This window comes from Apostichopus japonicus, chromosome 5, assembly GCF_037975245.1.
Source record: "Apostichopus japonicus isolate 1M-3 chromosome 5, ASM3797524v1, whole genome shotgun sequence".
In the NCBI taxonomy this organism is placed as follows: domain Eukaryota; kingdom Metazoa; phylum Echinodermata; class Holothuroidea; order Aspidochirotida; family Stichopodidae; genus Apostichopus; species Apostichopus japonicus.
The window spans coordinates 697,999-707,998 of NC_092565.1; the positions used below are offsets into that span (position 1 = coordinate 697,999).

Below are 10,000 nucleotides of genomic sequence, written 5' to 3' on the forward strand. Positions count from 1 at the left end.
TCATTTTCAGGGCTAGTTGATTCGGCAGGTGAGTTGTTACACACTCCTTAGCGGATGCCGACTTCCATGGCCACCGTCCTGCTGTCTGTATCAACCAACACCTTTTGTGGGCTCTGATGTGCGACCGAGTCGGACGGCTTAGCCAGGCGTTTGGTTCATCCCACAGCGCCAGTCCTGCTTACCAAGAGTGGCCCACTGAGCACTCGTTCATTCTCACTCGTCCGGCTCCAAGCCAGCGAGTCGGACCTCTTACCAATTGAAAGTTTGAGAATAGGTTGAGGTCGTTTCGGCCCCAAGGCCTCTAATCATTCGCTTTACCAGATAAAATTGTTCACGAATATCTCCCGAGCACCAGCTATCCTGAGGGAAACTTCGGAAGGAACCAGCTACTAGATGGTTCGATAAGTCTTTCGCCCCTATACTCAGGTCGGACGATCGATTTGCACGTCAGAACCGCTGCGGACATCCACCAGAGTTTCCTCTGGCTTCCTCCTGCCCGAGCATAGTTCACCATCTTTCGGGTTTTAGCATGCTTGCTCTTCCTCCGCTCCACCGGACGAGCCGGACGGAACGGGGTGGCGGTGCGCCCGACCCAGAGGGCCGAGATCCCGCCTCGTGACGGCCCTGTGCCGACCTTCACTTTCGTTATGCCAGGATAGGTTTCGGTAGACCCCCTCGACTTGCAAGCCTGCTTAGACTCCTTGGTCCGTGTTTCAAGACGGGTCGAATGAGGAGGCCTCGCTCACGCCCGACAGACCCTCCGCTTCGGCCGAAGCCGCGGCGAGACCGGACCCTCCGGATCCCGCCGGCCACGCGACAGCAAGCTGTGCACGCGACCGACGGAGACGCCGGTGGCCCGGACCCCGCTGCCTGAACCCCCGGGGGGGCAGGCCGTCACGCAGAGTCCTCGACAGAGAGCGCAGTGAGCAACCGTGACGGGCGGCGTAAGACGGCGAGGGCCGAAGCCCCCGCACGCCGCAGCCTCGCCCGCCCCTCTGCTCCGCTCTTCGGTCGGTCGCCGGGAAGGGCGCCGAACGGTAGAAGTGCGACGCGGACCGGACGGCGAAGCGCCGCGGGTCGGTCCCGAGGGATCCGAACCCGCACACGCTGCCGCGCCGACCGCGCCTGAATCAACCGGACGCCCCATGTAGCATGCGGCACTCATCCGTTTACTTCTTGGCAGTTTCACGCAATGTTGAACCCTCTCTTCAAAGTTCTTTTCAACGTTCCCTCACGGTACTTGTTGACTATCGGTCTCGTGCATAGTATTGAGCCTTGGATGGAGTTCACCACCCCTCTTTGGGCTGCATTCTAAAACAACCCGACTCTTGGAAAGCTTTCCCTCCGGCCTTCGAGTCCGCCCTACGGGCCTTACACCCGCTGCGGGTAAGCTGCAGCCCCGATCACAGTGGACTGCGGCCAGACTCTGTCGACCGGAGTTCAGTTTCCTTACGCCACAGGTCCCTCGCACCGCAAACGGGCGCGGGGATTCGGCGATGGGCTCTTCCTGCTTCGCTCGCCGCTACTGAAGGAATCCTTGTTAGTTTCTTTTCTCTCCGCTTAGTGATATGCTTAAATCCAGCGGGTAATCTCATCCGATCTGAGGTCTGGAATCGTGAAAGACACGTGGAACGTGATCGGAGTCATAGCGGCGACCCGGGGTCTCTCCTTCCCCGGCGCTCCCCGAAGAATCGGGTCGCCGGCGGGAAAGGGTGGCCTACCATGCGCCTGCGAGAACGCAGACGGGAGGACGAGAGACCCCGCGATTGGGTCGACCGGCTCTGCCCGGCAGAGGCTCCTCGACCGTTCGGGGGGTCGGACGCTGGACCGCACCACGGGCGCATACGTCTACACCCCGATGGCACGTCGCACGACCGACGAACCCCCGGTTACCGATCGAGCCTGCTCGCCGAGTTTCACCGGCGCCGACATCACAGAACTCCATCTGACACTGACCCGACGCAGCCGGCCGTCGAAGGGACGGCTGCGGCCGGGCGCTCCTCCGGCGCGCGAACACGCCGACTCTGTGAGTGATTGTCTTCAGACGCTCAGACGGACGTGGCTCGAGGAGCAGAGCATCCCCGAGCCGCCATTTGCGTTCGAATAAGTCGATGATCAGTGAGTTCTGCAATTCACATGAATTCTCGCATCTAACTGCGTTCTTCATCGACGCACGAGCCGAGTGATCCACCACCAAGAATTGTCATTTGCCACTGGAAGACTCCCGCGTTCGCAAACTCTCCTCAGAGCCGAGGGAAGAAGTGGAACGGAAGGAGAAAGGACACGGGGACTCTGTGCCTTCTTTGCTTGTGACTGGAAAGAAATATCCTCCGTCGAGCCGAGGGGGCAAGCGGGCTCCCTCCTTCCCCCCACCGCCGCGAGGGCGGGTCGCGCGAGTCAGACTCGCCGACTGGGGGGAAATCGGGCGACACCGGTGCCCCTTCTCTGCCCTGCGGAGAATGCCTCGAGGAGCGCCGCGCCGCGGACGGCGACGGCGTCTCCACCCTTGCGGGACTTCTCCCTCGAAGCTACCGGGAGTGCGAGACTCCGTGAGACAGACGACGAGAGAAGAACCGGGTACTCCCCGGGCTGGTCTGTGTGTGACACGCCCGTCTCCTTTTTGTCGGAGAGAGCGAAGGCGAAGCGCGGGGTCTGACCTCGACCGTGGAACGGGGAAGGAGGCGGTGAAAACCCCGCTCGAGTCCCCCCGGCTTTTCCAATTTGCTCTCTCCGCGTGTCTCTCTGTGACGGCTTTTCCGACATTCCCCCTTTGTTCCCTCTCCGATCACGGAGGGGAAGGGTTCTGTTAATGATCCTTCCGCAGGTTCACCTACGGAAACCTTGTTACGACTTTTACTTCCTCTAAATGATCAAGTTTGACCGTCTTCTCGTCACGCCTCGACAACCGGCCGAAGCCGGGGGTGCCAGACGGTCGATCCGATGGCCTCACTAAGTCATTCGATCGGTAGTAGCGACGGGCGGTGTGTACAAAGGGCAGGGACGTAATCAATGCGAGCTGATGACTCGCGTTTACTTGGAATTCCTCGTTCAAGGGACACAATTACAAGTCCCTGTCCCCAGCACGGAGAAGTCTCAGCGGATTACCCGGACCTTTCGGCCGAGGGCAAATGTACCCGCTGCTTGCGCCAGTGTAGCGCGCGTGCGGCCCCGGACATCTAAGGGCATCACAGACCTGTTATTGCTCCATCTCGTATGGCTGAAAGCCATTTGTCCCTCTAAGAAGTTCGCGGCTCACCACGACGGGTGGCCGGACTATTTAGCAAGCAAGAGTCTCGTTCGTTATCGGAATTAACCAGACAAATCACTCCACCAACTAAGAACGGCCATGCACCACCATCCACAAAATCAAGAAAGAGCTCTCAATCTGTCAATCCTCACTGTGTCCGGGCCGGGTAGGTTTCCCCGTGTTGAGTCAAATTAAGCCGCAGGCTCCACTCCTGGTGGTGCCCTTCCGTCAATTCCTTTAAGTTTCAGCTTTGCAACCATACTTCCCCCGGAACCCAAAGACTTTGGTTTTCCGGAGAGTTGCCCGCCGCGTCATGGGAGGAACGCCGGCGAATTACGAGTCGGTATCGTTTATGGTCGGAACTAGGGCGGTATCTGATCGCCTTCGATCCTCCGACTTTCGTTCTTGATCAATGAAGACATTCTTGGCAAATGCTTTCGCTGTCGGGCGTCTTGCGACGATCCAAGAATTTCACCTCTCACGCCGCAATACGAATGCCCCCGGCAGTCCCTCTTGATCATTACCTCAGGATCTCAAGACCAACGAAATAGAACCGAGGTCCTCTTCCACTATTCCATGCTGAGCTGTTCGGGCACTTTGGCCTGCTTTGAACACTTCAATTTTCTCAAAGTAAACGTTCCAGTCTCGCACGGCACTCAGTTAAGAGCACCGCACGACCAACCGAATCACTGGCCGGGAAAAATCTCCCACGACTCCCGTTTGACGGGGAGAAGGGGAACGGGCAGTGCACGCCTCACGGCGGACCGCCCGCCCCGGCCAGAAATCCGACTACGAGCTTTTTAACTGCAGCAAATTTAATATACGCTGCTGGAGCTGGAATTACCGCGGCTGCTGGCACCAGACTTGCCCTCCAGTAGATCCTCGTTAAAGGATTTAAAGTGTACTCATTCCGATCACAGGGCCTCCGAAGAGGCCTGTATCGTTATTTTTTGTCACTACCTCCCCGTGTCAGGAGTGGGTAATTTGCGTGCCTGCTGCCTTCCTTGGATGTGGTAGCCGTTTCTCAGGCTCCCTCTCCGGAATCGAACCCTGATTCTCCGTTACCCGTCACAACCATGATAAGCGCATAACTTACCATCGAAAGTTGATAGAGCAGACTTTTGAAGGGAGCGTCGCCGGTGCAAGACCGTGCGATCGGCATGATTATCTAGAGTTCACCAGCGGAGACCGGACCCCGAAAGGACCGGGCTGGCCTTGTTCCTAATAAGAGCACGCTTCCCCCGAAGGGTCGGCGCTTTGTTGCATGTATTAGCTCTAGAATTACCACAGTTATCCATGGTATAAGACTTTCTCCAATAAACCATAACTGATCTAATGAGCCATCTGCAGTTTCTCTTGTATGTTCAGGATTGTACTTAGACGTGCATGGCTTAATCTTTGAGACAAGCATATGACTACTGGCAGGATCAACCAGGTAACGGTCGACAGAACCGGGCTGGGCCCGTTCGCCGTCCGGGAGTCGCTCTCGCACTCCCCTCTCTCTCTCTCTGAATTCTCAATTGTCGATGCCGTGCTATTACGGTACAGTGATCGAAGAACCGCCCGAAGGGATTCTCGAGGTGTGTATCTCTACCCGAGTCGACTGGGTCGTCTCGAGAGGAGTCGCAGTGGTCCCGCCTCGGAGACGGGACCGGTTCGAAGCGACGCGGGAGGGCGACGGCTCGTCCACTGGAACAGGGGAGAGCAATCGCACGCCTCGAGCGTGCATTCGTTGCTTGGATGAAAAAGCCCGTACCGAGCGCCGAGTGCAACACATGGTCGCAGCAACGGCAGCATGCCCGAACGGGTCCCGTGGAGAAAGCTCGATATCTGACGACACCGAGGTCCTGCTCTTTCTCCACCGGGGGTTCTGCGGATGAAAAGGCTCAATATCTGAACGTCGATATATACGTGTGCACGGAGGGACACCTCTGCTCACGGGGCGAGTGGGTGAAAACCCCCGCTCTGAGCGCCGAGTTGCAACACATGGTCGCGATGAAACGACGGCTGACCCTACCGAAAGGGCCCGCTGGAGTCCAACCATGACACGTATACACACACGACAGACATTAAAAGCCTTCTCGAGTCTTGGATCGACTCTGCTACCCCCCTCATATATAGAATCCGATTCACTCTGCCCGCTCGTTCTGACCATTGGATCACACACTTAAGCCAATACCCGCTACACTTAAGAGATCTCGAAATCTCGAACGAGACCCAGATTCTCTGCGGGTGAGTCGGGCGGCCTGCCGTCGCCGTCGGCTTGCCGTTTGCCTTTCGCCTGGTCGCATGGCACTCGTGCCATCGACCACGCAACGCGAGAGGCCTTCTCCCTTCTCCTTTCTCTCTCATCTCTACTCTCTCTCTTCTCCACCGGGGGTTCTGCGGATGAAAAAGCTCAATATCTGGGATTGTATATATACATATGCACGAAAGAACCTTCTACTCACGGGGCGAGTGGGTGAAAACCCCCGCACCGAGCGCCGAGTTGCAACACATGGTCGCGATGAAACGACGGCTGACCCTACCGAGAAGGCCAGCAAGGGTCTGACGTGCAAAAACATATTTACGCACCACAGGCAAGGAGCCTTTTCGAGTCTCGGGTGGACTCCCGTCCGCGAAAGCTTCATATCTGAACGTCGATATATACGTGTGCACGGAGGGACACCTCTGCTCACGGGGCGAGTGGGTGAAAACCCCCGCTCTGAGCGCCGAGTTGCAACACATGGTCGCGATGAAACGACGGCTGACCCTACCGAAAGGGCCCGCTGGAGTCCAACCATGACACGCATACACACACGACAGACATTAAAAGCCTTCTCGAGTCTTGGATCGACTCTACTACCCCCCTCATATATAGAATCCGATTCACTCTGCCCGCTCGTTCTGACCATTGGATCACACACTTAAGCCAATACCCGCTACACTAAAGAGATCTCAAAATCTCGGACGAGAGCCACACCTTGCGGATGCATCGGGCGGCCTGCCGTCGAGGTCGGCCGTCGCCCCGTCTCACAGACTCGTGCAACACGACGAGTCCCAGCCTACGCCTGTGTGCATCACCGTCGGCCTAAATCTCGGCCCTCGCCCGGTCGCATGACACTCGTGCCATCGACCGCACCATCGACCTTCTCACCCGGGAGCAACCCGTGTTTTCAGAGGAGTGCCGGGGTTGCTCCCGTGCCGGGTATGTCTTGTCCGGCGGCGCCCCGTCTCACAGACTCGTGCAACGACAACGGGTCCCATGCCTACGCATGTGTGCATCACCGTCGGCTAATTACTCGGCCCTCGCCCGGTCGCATGACACTCGTGCCGTCGATCACACCATCGACCTTCTCACATGGGAGCGACCCGTATTTTCAGAGGAGTGTCGGGGTTGCTCCCGTGCCGGATATATCTTGACGAAATCAAGGAGATATATGAGGAAACTTCTACAATTTGAAGATCGACCGGCGAGACAAGACACTCCCCTTAATATATAATCCGATTCACTCTGCCCACTCATTCTGACCATTGGGTCACACACTTAAGCCAATACCCGTTACACTAAAGTTGACCATGTTTTTTTTTTTTTGATATTATTATTATTATTATTTTTTGTCAACGTCCTCTGTAACGAAGTCAAAACTCTATGCATGTGTTCGCGTGTCGTTCTGCCGTCTCCGCCGGGCACATCCCAGCCAGCGCCCGATACATTTAAGTTGACAACGGTCACAACTCTATGCATGTGCTCGTGGGTCGTTCTGCCGTCAACGTCGGGAACACACAGGCCAGTACCCGCTACATTAAAATTGACAATGGTCACAACTCTATGCATGTGCTCGTGGGTCTTTCTACCGTCAACGTCGGGCGCACACAGGCCAGTACCCGATACATGCAAGTTGACAGTGGTCACAAACTCTATGCATGTGTTCGCGTGTCGTTCTGCCGTCTCCGCCGGGCACATCCCAGCCAGCGCCCGATACATTAAAGTTGACAACGGTCACAACTCTATGCATGTGCTCGTGGGTCGTTCTACCGTCAACGTCGGGCGCACACAGGCCAGTACCCGATACATGCAAGTTGACAATGGTCACAAACTCTATGCATGTGTTCGCGTGTCGTTCTGCCGTCTCCGCCGGGCACATCCCAGCCAGCGCCCGATACATTCAAGTTGACAACGGTCACAACTCTATGCATGTGTTCGCGTGTCGTTCTGCCGTCTCCGCCGGGCACATCCCAGCCAGCGCCCGATACATTCAAGTTGACAACGGTCACAACTCTATGCATGTGCTCGTGGGTCGTTCTACCGTCAACGTCGGGCGCACACAGGCCAGTACCCGATACATGCAAGTTGACAGTGGTCACAAACTCTATGCATGTGTTCGCGTGTCGTTCTGCCGTCTCCGCCGGGCACATCCCAGCCAGCGCCCGATACATTCAAGTCGACAACGGTCACAACTCTATGCATGTGTTCGCGTGTCGTTCTGCCGTCTCCGCCGGGCACATCCCAGCCAGCGCCCGATACATTCAAGTTGACAATGGTCACAACTCTATGCATGTGTTCGCGGGTCGTTCTACCGTCACCGTCGGGCACACTTGAGCCAGTACCCGCTTGACTTTTTTTTTTTTTTTTTTTTATGTCAACGTCTTCTTCAAGGAAGTCCAAAGTCTATGCATGTGTTCGTGGGTCGTTCTGCCGTCTCCGTCGGGCACACACAGGCCAGCGCCCGATACATTCAAGTTGACAGTGGTCAAAACTCTATGCATGTGTTCGCGTGTCGTTCTGCCGTCTCCGCCGCGCACATCCTAGCCAGCGCCCGATACATTCAAGTTGACGATGGTCACAACACTATGCATGTGTTCGCGTGTCGTTCTGCCGTCTCCGCCGGGCGCATCCCAGCCAGCGCCCGATACATTCAAGTTGACAACGGTCACAACTCTATGCATGTGCTCGTGGGTCGTTCTACCGTCAACGTCGGGCGCACACAGGCCAGTACCCGATTCATGCAAGTTGACAACGGTCACAAACTCTATGCATGTGTTCGCGTGTCGTTCTGCCGTCTCCGCCGGGCACATCCCAGCCAGCGCCCGATACATTCAAGTTGACAACGGTCACAAACTCTATGCATGTGTTCGCGTGTCGTTCTGCCGTCTCCGCCGGGCACATCCCAGCCAGCGCCCGATACATTCAAGTTGACAATGGTCACAACTCTATGCATGTGTTCGCGGGTCGTTCTACCGTCACCGTCGGGCACACTTGAGCCAGTACCCGCTTGACTTTTTTTTTTTTTTTTTCTTTTATGTCAACGTCTTCTTCAAGGAAGTCCAAATTCTATGCATGTGTTCGTGGGTCGTTCTGCCGTCTCCGTCGGGCACACACAGGCCAGCGCCCGATACATTCAAGTTGACAATGGTCACAACTCTATGCATGTGTTCGCGGGTCGTTCTTCCGTCAACGTCGGGCACACACAGGCCAGTACCCGATACACGCAAGTTGACAATGGTCACAAACTCTATGCATGTGTTCGCGTGTCGTTCTGCCGTCTCCGCCGCGCACATCCTAGCCAGCGCCCGATACATTAAAGTTGACAGTGGTCAAAACTCTATGCATGTGTTCGCGTGTCGTTCTGCCGTCTCCGCCGGGCACATCCCAGCCAGCGCCCGATACATTCAAGTTGACAACGGTCACAAACTCTATGCATGTGTTCGCGTGTCGTTCTGCCGTCTCCGCCATGCACATCCCAGCCAGCGCCCGATACATTCAAGTTGACAATGGTCACAACTCTATGCATGTGTTCGCGGGTCGTTCTACCGTCACCGTCGGGCACACTTGAGCCAGTACCCGCTTGACTTTTTTTTTTTTTTAATGTCAACGTCTTCTTCAAGAAAGTCCAAATTCTATGCATGTGTTCGTGGGTCGTTCTGCCGTCTCCGTCGGGCACACAATCAAGCCAGCGCCCGATACATTCAAGTTGACAATGGTCACAACCCTATGCATGTGTTCGCGGGTCGTTCTGCCGTCAACGTCGGGCACACACAGGCCAGTACCCGATTCATGCAAGTTGACAACGGTCACAAACTCTATGCATGTGTTCGCGTGTCGTTCTGCCGTCTCCGCCGGGCACATCCCAGCCAGCGCCCGATACATTCAAGTTGACAACGGTCACAAACTCTATGCATGTGTTCGCGTGTCGTTCTGCCGTCTCCGCCGGGCACATCCCAGCCAGCGCCCGATACATTCAAGTTGACAATGGTCACAACTCTATGCATGTGTTCGCGGGTCGTTCTACCGTCACCGTCGGGCACACTTGAGCCAGTACCCGCTTGACTTTTTTTTTTTTTTTTTTTTTTATGTCAACGTCTTCTTCAAGGAAGTCCAAATTCTATGCATGTGTTCGTGGGTCGTTCTGCCGTCTCCGTCGGGCACACACAGGCCAGCGCCCGATACATTCAAGTTGACAATGGTCACAACTCTATGCATGTGTTCGCGGGTCGTTCTTCCGTCAACGTCGGGCACACACAGGCCAGTACCCGATACACGCAAGTTGACAATGGTCACAAACTCTATGCATGTGTTCGCGTGTCGTTCTGCCGTCTCCGCCGCGCACATCCTAGCCAGCGCCCGATACATTAAAGTTGACAGTGGTCAAAACTCTATGCATGTGTTCGCGTGTCGTTCTGCCGTCTCCGCCGGGCACATCCCAGCCAGCGCCCGATACATTCAAGTTGACAACGGTCACAAACTCTATGCATGTGTTCGCGTGTCGTTCT

At 56.1% G+C, this 10,000-nt stretch overlaps 3 non-coding genes across 3 annotated transcripts in view; all 3 read right to left on the bottom strand.

Moving 5' to 3' along the window:
• The window catches only part of LOC139968448 (large subunit ribosomal RNA), a 4,028-nt gene extending 2,419 nt beyond the window's left edge, over positions 1 to 1,609 (bottom strand). The window contains exon 1 of the ribosomal RNA XR_011793444.1: positions 1 to 1,609. This exon is cut by the window's left edge and continues 2,419 nt beyond it. This is a non-coding gene — a ribosomal RNA (large subunit ribosomal RNA).
• A 433-nt stretch (positions 1,610 to 2,042) lies between these two features.
• On the bottom strand, positions 2,043 to 2,202 carry LOC139968490 (5.8S ribosomal RNA). The gene has a single exon (XR_011793485.1). It is a non-coding gene; the product is annotated as a 5.8S ribosomal RNA (ribosomal RNA).
• A 605-nt stretch (positions 2,203 to 2,807) lies between these two features.
• On the bottom strand, positions 2,808 to 4,685 carry LOC139968297 (small subunit ribosomal RNA). Its single transcript, XR_011793304.1, has one exon. It is a non-coding gene; the product is annotated as a small subunit ribosomal RNA (ribosomal RNA).
• Positions 4,686 to 10,000: the final 5,315 nt, after the last annotated feature.